This window comes from Anser anser, assembly GCF_964211835.1.
Source record: "Anser anser genome assembly, chromosome: 12".
Lineage (NCBI taxonomy): Eukaryota > Metazoa > Chordata > Aves > Anseriformes > Anatidae > Anser > Anser anser.
Genome location: NC_139733.1, coordinates 22900913 through 22917817, shown reverse-complemented (window position 1 = coordinate 22917817; position 16905 = coordinate 22900913). Strand labels below are relative to the sequence as shown.

The 16905-nt window shown below is 44.5% G+C and overlaps 1 protein-coding gene across 16 annotated transcripts in view; it reads right to left on the bottom strand.

Moving 5' to 3' along the window:
* The window catches only part of GRM7 (glutamate metabotropic receptor 7), a 270139-nt gene that overhangs the window by 107307 nt on the left and 145927 nt on the right, over positions 1-16905 (bottom strand). The gene's annotated exons all lie outside the window — the stretch shown is intronic.

Genomic DNA, 16905 nt, shown 5'->3' with positions numbered 1-16905 from the left:
GGCTGAGGGAATTATACGTGCTTTGGAGGCTAAACCATGCTCCGGGACGACTGATGCGGTTTTCCACGGCCAGCTGCATGCAGGGGCAGGGGGGAGAAAGGTTCACAGACGAGGCACTCATCGTGGGGACTGCACCAGGCACATACTGAGAGGGCAGCAGGGAGAGGTGCCCCCTCCGCAGCAGTCCTGCTCGCCCCCACCGCGAAGGGGGAGGCATAGACAAAACCAAGCAGCTCCCTAGGACGAGATGGAAATGGGGGATCCAACGCTGGACTGGCTCCAGTGAAACCAGTAGCAGCCAAATGCAGTTTCCAATATCACAAAAAGGGACTGCTGGGCAGGCTGCTTTGGGGGAGATCCATGATGGCAATGCGTGATTGGCATGAAGGAAGCCGATATTATTCCCAAATAAGCCTTCTATGCCACTGCCCCATGCCCCATCACTGGTATGCGCTGTGAAGCACTGCTTTCATGCATCAGCAGCAATTGTGAGAGTAGCTGGGCCATTGGTGGCTGTAATTTAACAAGGAAAGTAATAAAATCAGTGTTTGACCTACCACATTTCTCTCGTGCCCGAAGTGTTTTCATTCTCAGCCCATGTGGCTTGTGAGCAAATACAACATATTGACCTAATTTCATGAGCAGTTTTCATTAGTTTATGATATTTTTATTCTTTTCTATTTTGTCCAAAGCATGTCCACATTAATGATGGCCAGCTATACGGATTTTATTTACCCAGATAGTAAATCACCACTTTCTATGGTTACTGATGCCAAGTGACTTGAAAGCAGCTACTCAATTTTCTGATTTCTTTAGCCTTCAAGCCAAAATAGTTTAATTTACCAACATTAAATCTGGACTAAAAGCATTAGACATGGAATGATAAGATCAATTTTTAAGGCAGCCAGTCTTTTTTCAGATTTTATTACATTGCCCAAGATACATACTATGTACTGTTATGGAACTGTTGAGTTTACAGATATTTTCCTGACTTCCTCAATAAAAGGATGTAGCATAGTGAATTTTTTAACTTCCTTCATGACAAAAATTCTTTGCATTTGCTTTACTTTTTAATAGTTGCTGATAGAAACAGTGAAAAGGGGTATTTTAGTTAATGTCATGTTCGACTTTTTTTTTTTAAACACTATATATACATCATGGACAAAGGAAATTCAGCTTGCCATCCTTAGGGCAAAGCTAGGAGTTTAAGCTATAAAGCCTCTATTATGGAAGTAGATGTATATTGGCTAAGTATCATTGTTATCACTTTTATAAAATTATACAGCTGCCATGACAATGAGATCATGACCCAGGTGGTGTCTAGACATCACTGTAGTAGGAAGGTTAATACACAAGTATATTATTATTCATTATTCTACAGTTTGTGGCCTCCAGGCACTTCTTACTGTCACAGAGCTCCCATTTATACCAATGTAAGAGTTAGTAGAAAATGCTAAACTTATTTCTTCTATTGTTATTTTTATTGGCATATCAGCTGAGAACGTGACTTTTCCTGTTGCAGCAGGCACTGGACACGCACACAATAGAGAGCTGATCCCCATCTCTTGCTTCAGTGGTCCTCAGGATGGCACATCCCCTTACCAGAGCAGGAGACTGATGTTTTAACCCAAAGGAACCACTGTTTTCTTTATAAGAAGAAAAAGACCAAATCCATGCCTCAGAGCATTGAGAGAGTTGTTACAGGGCAGAAGATGAAGAAGGCTTGTGCTCTCTTCCCCCAGACAACTGCAGGCTTCATAATGCACAAGATTTTTGCATTTTAAGCCACAGAGGGACATTCTAAGTTGACACCCGTATAAGTCACCCAGGCTGCTTTATGTACACTGTGCTCTCCTTTCAGCTGAATACTCCACTTCTTATTCAAATGACTCCTGCTGCTGGAATGAATAATTCTTTTTATGAAGTGCAATGTGCAGAGTCACATAAGCCCTCTCTTGCTAGTGAGGATCTGTGCCTGCTGTAAAGACTATCATCAGATTCAGGCCAAACCTAACAGCTTTAAGAATACATCCAAAAGCTGAATGCCTCCCAGTAATTCACCGTATCTTGCTGCCCATTTATTGGAAATGAGATATTTGTCTTGCAAGGACCTTATCCTGGAAGTACTCTTTTCCTCACACCTGAAGATTAGTTAAAATGCCTTTTTTTAAAAAAAAAAAAAATGTGTCACAAGGCAATGAGTTAATAGCCACCTTCTCCTCTCACCTTCATACCCAGTCTTCTTGAAATTATCTGTTGCTTCCTGCTGCTGGAAGGTAGATCAGCTTTTGCACCGATCTCCTCTGGAAGCAGCAGAACTCCAGTGGAGTGAAGCAGGGGCTCAGCCAGGGCACGGGGCAAAGCAGTGCTGAGTCTGGCCATGGGGGAGATCCCATGCAGATCCCAAAGCAGATCCTATTCTCCTAGTACTAATAGTTACCCCTAAAGTCTAAGCTGTTATTTCAATTTTTCATTTGCAATTAGGTGCCTAACTAAACTCCCTTGTCTGCACCGATGTGTTCTTCCCAGCACTTTTCTGGGTTCCTCCTTCCCACCCCTTTCCACCAAACGCGAGAAGCCGCTCCGCAGACGGCCCGTTTCGTTTTAATAACGTAGAGCAGTGAAATCAGAGAGATACAGAAGGTCTAAATGCAGAACATGTGAGAGTGCTTTTCTCACCTTTGATAGCAGCAGCAGACAAAATGCTATCCTTAAAAGCATTTAAACTCAAGTCATCTGCTTGCATAATTTAAAATATGGATAAAAATTCATGCATCCTTCCACACTGTGATGCAGCAACCAGAGTAACCCTTAAACACAACCAGCAGGTTAAAATTAACGACAAGACATGAAAGTCAGCTCATGCATGGTGAGCACGGGGCCTGCTTGGGGGGGGGGCACAGGCCTGGCAGCGATGCTGCACAAGGGCCAGTTTCCACTGTCCTGGAGGCACCTTCCCAGCAAGCAAAACGGGATCACAAACAAACAGCCCGTCCTCTCCTGCCCACGGTGGGGCATGAGCGGTGCCGATGGGGCTGAGGTGCCCCCAGCATGGCCGGGCCTCTGCTCAGGCGAGGCCTTGCCCCAGCGCTTCCCGGCTGTCAGGCATTGCTCACCTGCACCGCCTGCGGTTCCTCCCCCACACAGGGTCTGCTCTCTGTATGTGTGTGTGTGTAGCTGGTGTCATCGTATCCACAAGGACAGTCACCCCACATGCAACATATCCGTGTGTCCTCAAACACACGTGTGCACACAGAGCTGTACTCACACACACAAACCAGACACTGAGGGCTGCTTTGTTCAAAAAAAAAAAAAAAAACTGTTGACATGGTAACACTGGTTGGGTGAAAGTAACAACATTCCTTCAGATTGCTGTTTAACACGATACATTTTTCCCACAGAAACACTATTTACACAGCATACGTGGCAGCATTTGCAACTGCGAGCAGCCCCAGCGGCGCTCACCTATGCTGAGCAGCCAAGAGATGGAGAACAACTGGCTGTACATAACCACCAAGTCTTGTTTTAAACTACTATATACGCTAGCAGTCTTATTTTCAAGTTCCCCTTGAGATAATAATCCCCCCCCCAAATATTACTTGACATCTCCACTATATACTCTCCTTCCTCCCCTTCACCACCACCCCCTTTTTTTTTTTTTTTTTGAAAAGTCTTCAGAAAGAAAAAAGATTTGCTTATTTTTGACGAATGACTTCTTAACTGTAGGAAGGTTTTAATACTGCCATGCAGCTAGAGCACACCAAGAGGGGGACAGTGCAGTGTAACAACTATTGCCTCCCTCCCTCCCTCCCGCCCCCTCAGCCGATGCTGCTAACACACAGTTCCAGCATTCACTCCAGCTGTGCGCATTCATCATGTCAAACTACAAGGTGCTATCAAAACCAAGCGCTCAGCCTGACACGTAAAAAGACGAACAAAAACAATTCAGGTTTCTGCAGCCCGGGGACTTGGTGCGATCACGCAGCCCAGCCTCGCCACCCTCGAGACCGCGCAGGCCCACACAGAAACAACTGCATCGCCCCCAGTCACTTGTAATGGAGACACCGAACATATTTCAGGGAAAAGAGAGAGACTTTCCACTTTGATTTAAATATTCCAGGAGCAGAACATCCTCTAGGCGCCCATTCCTCATCCTTTGATCACCTCTGCTGCTTTCCCCCCTCTCCTCTCACAGGACCACCCCACCCCTAGGTTCAGCAGCCAGGTTTGGGTTCTGGCTGCACACACGGAGGGGTGATGGCTACCCGGCAAGCGCCCTCCACCAGGGCTTGGCTACGGTCTGCGCATTTCACTGATAAGAAACCGACAGGTTGCACTCGGAAACCCGAGCCTCGTCTCTTTTGAGCCACACAGACTTTCTGCGAAGACACATCCAGCAGTACCTCCTCTGGCCGGCACAGGGCCACCAAAGGCCCTCGTCCCTCAGCGACCCAGCGCTGAGCGTCAGCGAGAGCAGAGCTGCCGGACGTGGGCACAGCCTGCAGCCAGGGGGAACCTGCACAGCAGACAGATCTCTGCCTTGGCAGAGATAAATAAGGCAGTCTGAACATAAGGAAACTTTTAAACGGCTCTCGAGTTGCAAGATAATTTGTATTCCCCTCTCTTCATACCAAATACATTATTTCCATAATGAGGAGATGAACATCTGTGTGGCTTCCCAAAATTTCAAGTGGCAATACTTGAGACAAGTATTCTCTCCTTGGGGATTGACACATCAGCATTTGTAAACCATTGCCAAAGCTAAAAACATCATCTGAATTCCAGGGAGATTGAGTTCAGGTGTGATTTAGTTTTTTTATTTTTATCTTTAAAAGCACACCAATTTAATTCTACAAATCGAAGTTGTGGTATTAGACTCTGCACTTGGCCCTGCGCAAGTAAGCTGCCTAATTCAAACTTTGTTAGAGTACAAGAAAGAACATAAACACCTGAAATACAGCACTCTTCACTCAGCTAACGCTACGGCAGAGCTCCCTCTCTGGGACGCCCTGCCTCACATCCCCGTCCGTGTAGCAGTGCTGCCAGGATCCCCTCCAAGCTGGGTGCCATCCGCTTTAGCGACAAATCCACCCCATCAGCCAGGCACAGACATGTGCTCCCAACCAACCTGGCTTCGTTTCTTCCTATTTTTAACCAAGTAAACCAAGTTTAACCAAGTAAAACCAGTAAATCCCCAGGGAAAAGAAAAACAAGCAAACAAAACAAAAAACAAACCCTCAGCTTTGTGAAGAGTCTATTTCACTACTTACTTTAACAATTTGTTGCAGCTGGAGGATTGTAGAAGTGACTTTGAGCACTTGTTGCTGTCCCTGCACGGAAAGAGCCATGGGCACTCAAGCCTTCTGCTTCCAGCAGCCACCCCACAGCCACCTCTGGGACTTTGTTCCCTTAACACAGATGTCCGTGCATTACTTCTGATACCAACATGACAAAAAAAATAAAATTTCAACATCTTCTCACTATACACCAGTGATTTTCCTCACAGCACTGGGCTGTAACCATCCCAGACCCATGAGCACTACAAGCCAAGAGCTGAACCCCTGGAGAATATACTGAAGGGTAGGCACTACAGGTGGGTATTATCAGTGTAACAGCAAAATGCTGACTCTAATTAGGTTTAATCATTATTCACAAGCAATTACACCATTCTCTTTCCAGTAGTAATAATCAATTTGAGGCCACTCACTTGCTTCATGCTTCATTCTTACAAATTCTAATGCAATTACTTTTGGGCAGGTGAGAAGTATCTGCACCACATGCAACGAGCTGCTGCTGACGTACAAGCAGAGCTTGGAGCAGTATGGGAGTCAATGATCACTTCAGAGACAGAGCCTGTGCTTTCCCTTCCCAGGCCTCTTTCCTTCTCTCCCCTGACTTTATTAGTGGTTTGAAAGCGGCCAGAAAGAGGGTGACAGCCCAAGGCAGCAGCTCTCCATGCCTTGGTGAGCCGGTCTTTCCCACCACCACGTCATCACCTTTCAGATGTGCAGCAGCAGCCCCAGAGGCAAACAGGAGCGTGTTGCTTGCAGTACAGCTGTGTTAATGTAAGGAAACGGGTTAATTTCCAGATGAACCACATCATGTAATTGAAAAAATGACTGAACTACACTTTCAGTGCAGTATGACCTTAAAGTGCACAGAGGAATGAACACCTGTACTTGCAAACACACAGGTCACCATCCTATAGTTATATTTCAGCTGTGAAACAAAATGTCTGTATTTATCTTTCCTTACCAGGAGATCAAGACCTGTCCCTACCAGGAGGAGATCATTCATGTACTGACTCTAGTTTTGTTATTCTAAAAGCCAGAAGATGTAATCACACAGAATTTTTTTTCTAAATAATTTTCCATTTCGTTTGGATATTGGAGTGCTATCACACAGCCAACAAAATGAAAACAGTCCCAAAGCAGATCTGCAAACCCCGCATGAGCGAAGTGAGCACTTTAGCATTCACTGTATTGTCTTTAGGGAAATTATGTGTATTATTTCCTAAACTATTACTTTCAAAAGCCTATACTCATTCAAGCACTGCCAACGCAAACCAGAAGGAAAAAAGAACAACCAACCAAACAAAAAGAAACCACCTTTCGGACCTCCGTCCACTTCCCAAAATTAGCACTTTTATCTTTCTGTCTGAGCCCATCTTGCCCAGCAGAGCTCAGCCTGCTTCCCGAGCACACTGCTCACATCAGCTGGGGTCTGTGCGCAGAGCCCCAGCCGCAGCGGAGCTGCAGCCCCCAGAGATCTTTTCCAGGATGCTCCAGATCCCCACAGCAAGAACCAGGACGGCAGCAAATATCTGCTCATGCAGGAAAGGACAGATGCTAATAACCATGTAAGACGTACAGTGAATATATTTTTAATATATAATCTGAGCAGATTTATTTGTCACTTGCAAACATGAATGCCATATTTGCATTTTACTCTAATAAAAGGCTCAAACTTTTTTATTTTTGCTTTGCTTGAGAGATTGTGAAGTAGTATTTCTTTTCAGTCTTGCTAATAAAGAGCAACAATAATTGAGTCATAGAACATGGCAGAGACTAATTTTACGTGGCCTACAGAGAGAATCGCTTTGGGCTGTAGTTACGGAGTCAGAAATGGCATAGGAAAAAAATTTCTTGTGAGAATTTAGGAACTTTTGCTTCCAATATCTTTCAAAGAGAGGAAGAACTGAACCCAAAGAGGAAAAGAAATATTAAACAGGTTTATACTTATTACCATTTGTAAAGGATAATGGAACAGCTGATAACAAAAGATAAAGAAATGTTAAATATGAATCTAAACTTAGCAGAATAGAAATAATGTGTTACCGTACATATACTAGACTCCAAGTTATCCTGGGAGAGGATGTAATATGCAAGTGAATTACCCGTGAGAATTTAACAGACACTTCAGGTAAAACACGTGCAGTTTGCTAAGGGAGCAGATGCGAGGAGTGCTGAGCACACGCTTGCCCTCGTACCTGCCAGGCAGCAAAAAGGCACGAACAGCACAGGCTGATGCAATGAAACGGGGCCCAACAAACACCAAAACAAGCCTGCTGAACGCACGGCATCCCACTGGCAGGGGATGCTCAGTGCGTCCCAGCTCCCCCAGGCACCCCTCTCGCCTGGTGCCAGGCAGGGCGGGAGCTCTCCCCCGCCGCTGCTTCCCCTCCCTGCACAGACGCTCCTCCACCGGGCTGCGCTGCTGTTGGCTTAGCAGATGGCAGAGGGATTTGTTTCTTTCGTTTTAGTTTCTACTGTATTAATGTTATTTTAATTTTTTGTTGCAAAAAATAACCCTTGTAGAAAAGACTGATGACTGAACCTTTTATTTCTCCCATCACCTTATGGCACGAGCAGATTGTATTTGTATTCTGTGTTGCGCTGCCCCCAATTTCTGTGTCTGAAGCTTCCTAAATTAAAACACTGCAATAATTTTGAGGGAAAATAAAGTCAGCCAGGTCCATGGGCCTAATCCCGAAGTCCTCACTCAGAGCTATTTCTTGAGCCCAAATTCATCACACATGGGAACAAACACGAAGAGAAACAGCCGGTCCTACCGATCAAACAAGTGTCGCTCCTGATTGCCTGCTCTGCAACACCGATGGGCAGTCCACCAGGCGCTGCACTGGAAATGCTACATACTGTATTAAACTCCCTCCCACTCTGCCAAGGCAGTACATCAGGGATGAAAAATGCTCTGTTCCATTAAGAACAGCCTGTAGTTCCCAGCCCTCCTGCAGAATGGTATTTTTGAAACTAGATACTTGGGAACATTCGTGGCTATTTTTACCTAAAACAGAAACAGTTTATTTCAGAAAGCCCTTGCTATTCTTTCTTTACTTGAAAAATATGTTAAATATGAATGGCGAAATGAATACTCTAATATATTTCCTGTGAAGTAGAAACAAGTGTTAACCTTTCCTGCTCCTCTGTTGCAGCAATGAGGCTCGTGCTCCTCGCACGCTGCTGTGGCACCATCCCAGCTCCCTGCATTGGCTTTACTGAGTCACAGAGGCAAACACAACACGAGCGCTGTGCGTGGCGTTGGTGCCAGTACTGCTCGAAGGGAGTGGGAGAAGGTGGTAAAATCTTTTCTTGACTTGGGTTTCTGTGCCTAAAGAGAATGACAGAGTAAAACATCCCTCTTTAGACTTCCCCGTGAGCCAGCTCTGCTTCAGCAGCCCAGGAGGAGCTCGCTCGTGTCGGGTCCGGTGAGATCCCCGAGCTCGGCCACCCCCGCAGCGTGCCGCCGCACAAAGGTGCTCCTGAAAATTCAGATCAGCCAGAGGTACTTCAGTGTTTCTGAAGTGCTTTCAAATGGCTCAGCCAAGCCATGCTGGGATTCTTCCTCCCTGCAAATCAAGTGCCAATAAAAAAGGTCTAATTGAGCATCGCTCATTGCCAGACCCAGAGAACTTCACTGCATACGAAAGGAGACCTCTTCCCGCAGCGACTGACAGGGAGCGATGCCTACCGAATCCTTGCCTAGCTTTCAGATCATGAGATTTGCTTTTAGATCATGAGAAAAGCCTTTTGCACACCTTCAGGATTGCTCTTTACCTTTTGGCATTACCTAACAGCCTTCCCCAGGGACAAAGAAAGAGAGGAACTTCTGGCTACTAAGTCTTTCTATATGTGTTATAGATCCTGGAAATCCTGCCAGTTTTACTATCAGACAGAAAATGAATTCCTATCAAACAAATGAGTCTTGAAACTCTGCACAGAAGTAACGACTAGCAAGACTAGGAAACACTAGGATTTCCTAATGATACACTGGGGGAGCAGAGGGGCAGGAAGCAGGCATTTGCCACCTTTGTGTGCTGGCTGTGTGCTGCCCCCGTGCTGCTGAACGCCCCGCACAAGGATGGAGACCTGGGTTGCCAGCCTCAGCTGCCCTTGGCTCTGCTTCCTTGCAAAGCTGCTGGGAAGCAGCCCGCGGCTGTCGGCTGTGCGGAGGGTGAAGCACTTCCCCGAGAGACCTCCCTAACAGCAAAGCCCCCCGAATGCCTGCCGTGCAGAGCAGCCCCTCCGAGGGACGCTAGGAGGTCTCTGGCGGAGCACATGGAGATCAGGGGCTGGCACACGATGACAGCAGGCTTCCTGAAAACAAAATTCTTGCTTTCTGGGTGGAAATATTCTGCCCAGATGTGTCCCACAGGCAGCTTCAGTGTCAGGTCAGTGAGAGGAAAACTGGTCTCCAGGAGATGCAGTTCAGGTTACTTCAAAACGACGACCACTGACTGCGGATCTGAACAGTGATCACAGCTAAGTGGTTTTATCCTACCAGTCATGTCTTCTCACAGTGTCAGCCGCTCTGGCGTGTGTGCACATCTCTCAGCACAACCACCCACACAATCTCCAGTGTCCTGAAATAACAGTTAAACACGAACATCAAAGGGAAAATGCCAACATAAGCCCTGGGAGGAATGCACAAAATACAGAAATAGAGGCAGAGGCACGCACATCCCCAGGATGAGTAACAGCTGGCACGGGTACAGAAGGGCCCTGATTATCAGCAGCTCAGGTCTGCTGTAGGCTAGGCAGGCAGTTAAGCTCATTGCAAGGGGCCAAAGAGAAGGTCCCCAAATCTTTATTGCATGGCAGTTCTTTACAGTCCAATTAGACCTTTACTCTGAAGCAGCAACACCCTTTGAAAGGGTGCTGCATCAAACTCTGAGATGAAATGTCTTGCTGGTGCTGATGTGGTTGTGAGCTGTGTCCTGCACCAAGCAGTGGCTGGTCCCAACTTCAAACTGCCTCAGAAAACCAAAACGAGCCTCGATCACTGACCAGCACCCAACAGCCAGACTTTAGCAAAATATTGCACTAAGATGGTGTAGAAGTTTACATTTTGACTTGCAACAGAACATGTTTTTTTCAAACACATTCCCTTAAGGGAGCATGGGTTTGGAGGGCCATGGGGCTCTTCCTTTGAGACTGCAGCAGCACAAAGACTGCTGCTGAGGCCACATTTCTCAGTGACTAGCACTTATAGGGAACATGAAACAAAAGAGAGAAAAAAAGATACCTTCACAGAAGAAAGCTTCCTTAATTTAAAAGGAAACTGCCAAAAAAAAAAATTTAATTTGAAACTTTATAGAAACCGTTTCTTTTCTATATCTGAATATTAACAAAAAACGCTGCCCTTAAGCTACTGTCTCTTTGAACCTGACAAACTTCTCCCCAAGGCCTTCGTTTCAACCCTTCAAAGTTGAGCACTGCAGTGCTACTGCTCCTGCACAGTGAATGCACAATTCCTGCCTACAGCCAGGGAGCAAGCCCTGCCTGGCTGACCCGCGGCAGCACCTCACCTACCCATCCCAGGAGCCTGGCCATCGCCCTCCGACGGGATGTAAGCCAACGTTTAATTGCATCCCTCCTTTTATAGTGGAGCTTCAAAGTTGCAGACCACGAAGGAGCGGACAAGAAACGCGCGGCGTGACGCCCGGTGTACAGAGCATCCTGGCTGAAGGGTGCTCACTCGAGCAGTGCTCAGCCCAGCCCGTGGCACACGTCCGTCCAGCCATCTGTCCTGGCACGCCGCACCCTGCGCCACGGGTCAGTGCGTACATGGGCAACAGGCAACGAGACTCAGCTCTTAGCTGGGAGGAATCAAAGCTGATCTTACCTCCTTGAGTGACTTTCCCAACACGCGCGAATCGATATGCAATAAACTCTTCACAGCTGCATGTGGCTTGGACTCCCAGGTAACCACGGTGCTAATTTAAATTCAATTAATGGCTTCATTAGCGCTGGGAAAGATGCACTCTCAACAAGTTTGCGGACCAAATGACTTTAAAAACACTGTGTGATTGATATAGAAGAACAAAAGGCAAATTCTTCCTTCAGCTGCACTTGGCCAGCTAAGAGGTTTTCTAGGAGGGTTATAAGTGCCACTTGAAAGTATCTTTGTGATAAAGTGTACTGGGTGAAGAAAGAAACTTACCTTAACAGATGACACGTCTCTGTATTTGCTTAGTCAATTAATACGAACACACAGCACCCCTAGCATTTTAATTCCAAAGCTGGTAAATGCAATTTACTCACAAGTAAGAAATGCAAATAAACAAACGTGGCCAAAACGGAGTCACTCTGCTGCTCTCGAGCCACCAGCCCCGAGGCACCAAGGGAGACCCAGTCCCTGAGGCTTTCCAGCTGCACAGAAAGTAGAACAGACCAGGGGAGGAAAATGCAGGGGAGGCAATGGGAAGAGTAAATTAAGGAGAGACAGTCCATGCTACTCCTCTTATGACTTGTCCCTTATGATTTGTGTCCCCGTTTCCTCCTGGCTTTTCCAGCTCATGGCCTCTGCCCCCCGGAGCCCGCAGAAATCCCCCCGCGCAGGCGGCCCCACATGGATGGAGCAAACCCCCAAGGCCGGGGCTCGCCATCTCCCTCACCCTCCTGAGAGCTCTGCCCCAGGGGCACAGAGAAAAAGCTTGAGAACGGAGTGCTGTAAAAGGCTCTGTACCAAGCAGGAAAAAAAATCAAAACCTGATTATTTTACAAACACTTATGAGAAGTAAGAGGACAGTTTTCTGCACTGTTCAGAGAGGAGTTGAATAAACACTGCACAAAGCAAGCACATCTCTCCCACACAAGCATATGGGGTAAAGGCAGCTAGGTAAAGAATATCGGGCCCCTATTTATTAATGCTGGATAAAACTTAATACTGTCTGTAACACAGGACAAACAAATGAACAAATGAACCTTGAGCTCTCTTATTTTGCTAGACTGGGGATGTGAAGGTAAAATAATTGAAAGCCACTAAACAGTGAGAGATGATTTCATCCTATTTTTATTTTTTCTCCCCCAGGTATAATCCTGTCCCCCCCCCCCCCCCAAAAAAAAAAAAAAAGGAAACCAGCTCCTGCTGGAAATAAAAACAAAACCATTAAAACCATGGTTCACTATCTATTCGGAAGACAAGCAACTGAAAAATTCAAGGACAGTTATGTTGATTTACAGCATTTGCAATACTTCTGTTTTTTTAAATAGCTATGCACTTTCTTGTGCTGAATTTGAGCCATCCATTAACCTGTTAGATGAGCATTTCATGAGACTGCAAACCTTCAGCACATCTTGCTCGCAGTTCCAGCTTGCTGGAACTGAATCTTTTGCCTTAAATCTAGTTGAATCTCATTGTTAAGTTTCATCAAATTCTCACCTGAAACCATAAAGGATATTTTTTCACTGCGGGCAAATAATTTTGCTAGACTTCCAAAATAATTAACATTATATACATATATATAGCCACAGAAATAACTTCCAAATGTTGAACCAAGATCCCAAATTTTCATGTTATACTTGTTCTGCCTGCTCTCCACTGCCATACTCCTCAAGAGCTCTAATGAGCCAGTTTTAATCTTGATAGGTATTAAAGATTGACGGAAGCAAATTCAAAATCTGAAATGTGGATATTGCTCTGGCTTGAAGAAAAGATGAGAAAGAAAAAAGGGAGGAGAAGAAAGACCATCATTCCGCACTCCAAGACCATCTTCATTAGTCGAGTCCTAGGACTTAAATTGCTGTCTGTGGATGCATTATCTAAAAGCTTTCCGTATTTAATTCAGCAAATACTGCACAAATCTACTCCAAAAGGATGAGGCTTTTCCTTCCCTCATGGCGCAGATACTTTCTTATCACTGCCAGAAAGAACTACTTTTGCTCCAGGGACAGAATTTAGGAACTCCTGACTTTGAGGCTGCCTGCTAGGGAGAACTTTAATTGATGTCTGGACCAGTAGTATTATCATCTTTAATCAGAGGGTCATCCAGATATCTCTCATATATACGTATGCGGCGTAATAAAGGCAGCTACCCCAGGCAGTTAAAAAGTATAATTAGATTTTGGTATAGCGGTGATAACAAGAAGAGGAAATGCTCTGAAGTTTATTACATTTGCTGAAAAATGAAGAAGTAAACTGGCAGCAGAATACCGAAAGGTCACTTTGTGATTAAAAAAGATTTGCGTAGAAGAAGTTCATTTACATCTACAAAGAAATAGGGTTGCAGTTCATCACTTGGAGAACTCCACTGATGATGTGCGATCTGCGGGAATGCAGGGAGTGTTTCCATTGCTTGCTCCTTGCTGGTTTGAATGGTCAAAAATGCTTCTGGGACTTTGAATGAAAAATGGGACAAATGAACAACTTTCTCTTAGACCATCACTGCCTAGAGAGAAGAAAACCAATACAATAATTTGCTATTCTGAAAGCAAGTAGCTCAGCTGAACTGTGAGAACAAAACACTTGTTTCTTGAAATCTCAGCCTTTCGTCTCATTTTCCACCGTGCTTCCACTTTCCCTGTAGCACTTGAAATTTTGGGGGATTGTTATACCTGCCTCAACATCTCCCATTTTCACCATTATCCTGATTGCAACATTGCTTCAAAATAGCCAGCTTTTGGTGCCCAAACTCTTCCTGTAGCTCACAGTTTCTCCTCTTTGTGGTATTGCGCCCTTCCTGAGATTAGCAGGGCACCCTTTCTGTCCTTCAGCGCCAACTGATAGAGGAATCTCCCCCATGTGCAACACTTACACCTCTGTTCAGCTGAATGCAGAAGAATGCGGGTTTCTGAGGAACAAAGCGGCAGTAGGTAAAACTGCACCAAATGCTTTTTGAAGAAAGATGTTCTGCAGATTTTTTTTTTCTGTTGTGTTGTTGTTTTATCGAATGTCAGATGCATGCAGAGCCACAGTTGTTCATCATTTCTGTATCATTGTAAAATGAACATAATAATAACACATCCTATCCAAATTTTAGTGAGAAAAAACGTCTTTTGTTTAAGCTATTTTTTCTCACATTCCAACACTAATATTTGGTCTGTGCTTACATTACACCTTTTCACAGAAATGTTACAAGGCGATACTCTAGAAAAAGACTATTCGAGCAAGAAGGATGGCTGCAAACTCTCAGAAACACAAGCACTGCTACTTGCACTACTGCAATGCAACACGCTGTGCTTCTTCCTCTGAGCGTATGCTGAGCTTCTGGATTGGGCTGATGTTTTAGTAATATGTGAGCACGAGGACACACCATTAAACGTTTTTCTGGGGGGAAGAGTTCAAAGTAACAATAACCAAGATATAATATTCACCTGCAACAGTTGTTCCAAAAGCACGTACACTCTGCTTTTTCACCTGAATACCTTGGAAAGCCTTTAAACCTAGTTGATACTTGGTTGAAGTTGGCTGGGGAGCTAGTTTCAAACACAAGTTTCTACAAAGTGATTACTATTTAAGTTTGCACTTCCTCTGGCTCACTGTCTACTGCAATTATGCAAATAAGATGCAACTTTATCCTTTCAGCATAATTACATCACACACAATTGGGCTATATTAAGACTGACTTAAGAGGAATGAATTAAGTTGATGTAATGATTTCCTAAATCACCCCATGGGACTATGGCAAAGAAAATTTTGTCCCACGAGTGACATCAAGCATCAAGACAAATAACTGCATGTCTGGAGCCTGACGCTACAAGAAAGTGTGTGTGTCAAACTGCAGAGCTGGATGCTTCTGGGGTATACCCACTCTTATGGAAAGCAGGAACTTCAAATGGCACATGTGTAGGTAGGTGTAAATGCGCCAACATACCTGCATTTCACATCTGTGATTTGCATCAAAGAGTCATGGCTGGAGAAGTGCTACTCAAAAAACATCTTTTTCTGCAAAATGACCATTTCAGTTTATGACTTATGTGGCCAATAACTTTACAGATGTCAAAAATCTGATAATCCAAAGTGCACCATATACAATTTAACATGCTGGCACATTAATTTTCAATGCAATTTAGCTTTTCCTGCCCTATTAGCCTTGCATTTTTCTATGAAGCATAAGAAGAGGCTAGCAGCATCACCTATTTAATATTAAGTTTTGGTGTTCTCTAGGAAGGAAAGCTGCAGTACTTCCCTTTGTTTGTTAGGCGTCTGTTTCTAACATATTACAAATCCTATTTAACACAAAAGGAAGAAGCAAAAGGATAATTCTCTTGAGGAGTAAAATAAGGACAACCCCTTTATTCATCCTTAGTATAGAAGCTCTCACCAGCCCCAGTGGGAACGAGGCTGGCACTTGAGTGGTGCCTTGCCTTGGAGCCGGTGAGCCGCAGGGGCTGGCGGCAGCACTGCTGCACACCACTATGGAAAAAGGAGCCTGCTAGGCTGGGATACTGCTCAAGATATCTTCCTTTAGGGCAAATTGAGTTCCATTCTGCTAATTTAGTTTGTTTCCATCAATTTATAGGGGAAATCAAAGCTTCTTATTTCATTTATTTTATGTATTCATTCAAAGAAATCCATTACTAAATTTTAGGAAGCAGATGTTCATTGCTGGATGATAAAAGAATAACATTAAAATGTCTGTTTCCAGTTCTCTTGGATTCATAGCCAAATGAAATTACTACAACAACAGAAAGAAAAGCAAAACAACATACAGCAGCATAAATGCAAGAAAGACAGACAATCCGTATGGATAACAGCCTCGCTAAGCAAAGAAGTGCTAATACCTAAGGATTACTTATTTCCTATAAGTAACAGATTCCAATGGATGCTTCTCACTGGATGAAACAGAAATGGAATTGGTTTGAAAGGAGAGATGTTGAGTTCTGGAAAACTGCTTCACACAGAGAGCAACACTTAATGGGATAGGTTTGAGGATTATTGAGAAGGACAGTATGAGAATTACGGTACAGGAGGGTGGGACTTTGCTCTGTGCTCTTAACCAGCCTTTTACTCTTCCTCCTTACAGGGCTAAGCAGATGGCAAATACAGATGGTAATTAGGGATGGATGAACGGGATTGAAAAAGGTAAGTACAAGCCTGAACCTTTATGAGTGGTCACAGAGCATGCAGGAAACGTTTGCTATTGACATTGGAACTGCTATTCTAGGACACTTTGCTCTGCCTCTCCCTTAATGCCAAGTACAGTACCTATTTTTGGCTGAGTGTTTTCGCCCTTTCTGGCAAATAACGTGCAACTTATGGACCTCAAAATATGTAACTGCTCGTACGGTAGGAGCTCTTGAAGAATGAGTGCAATTATATATATAGGCAAAATATAATTTACGCCTCACACACTCTAGTAATCATGCAGTCTGTGTGACTACAAGTGCAGAATGCAACAAGCCAACTTTTAGGCAATAGGCTAATATAATCCATGAATAAGCTATCTGCAGGCTGGATGAACATGCATTTTGCAGATGCATTAACTGTGCTGATATTTGTAGCTGTTACCTAACTGACTTTCTGTACATGAACCCTGCCCCTTTGTTATTGTCACTTGTTTCCAAAAGCCAACCCCATTATGTCCAATAGGCTTAATGTATAATGTAGGAGCAAAATATTTTTAAATAAAAAAAAAAACTTGGAAAGTTTTTATTTCTGTGTACT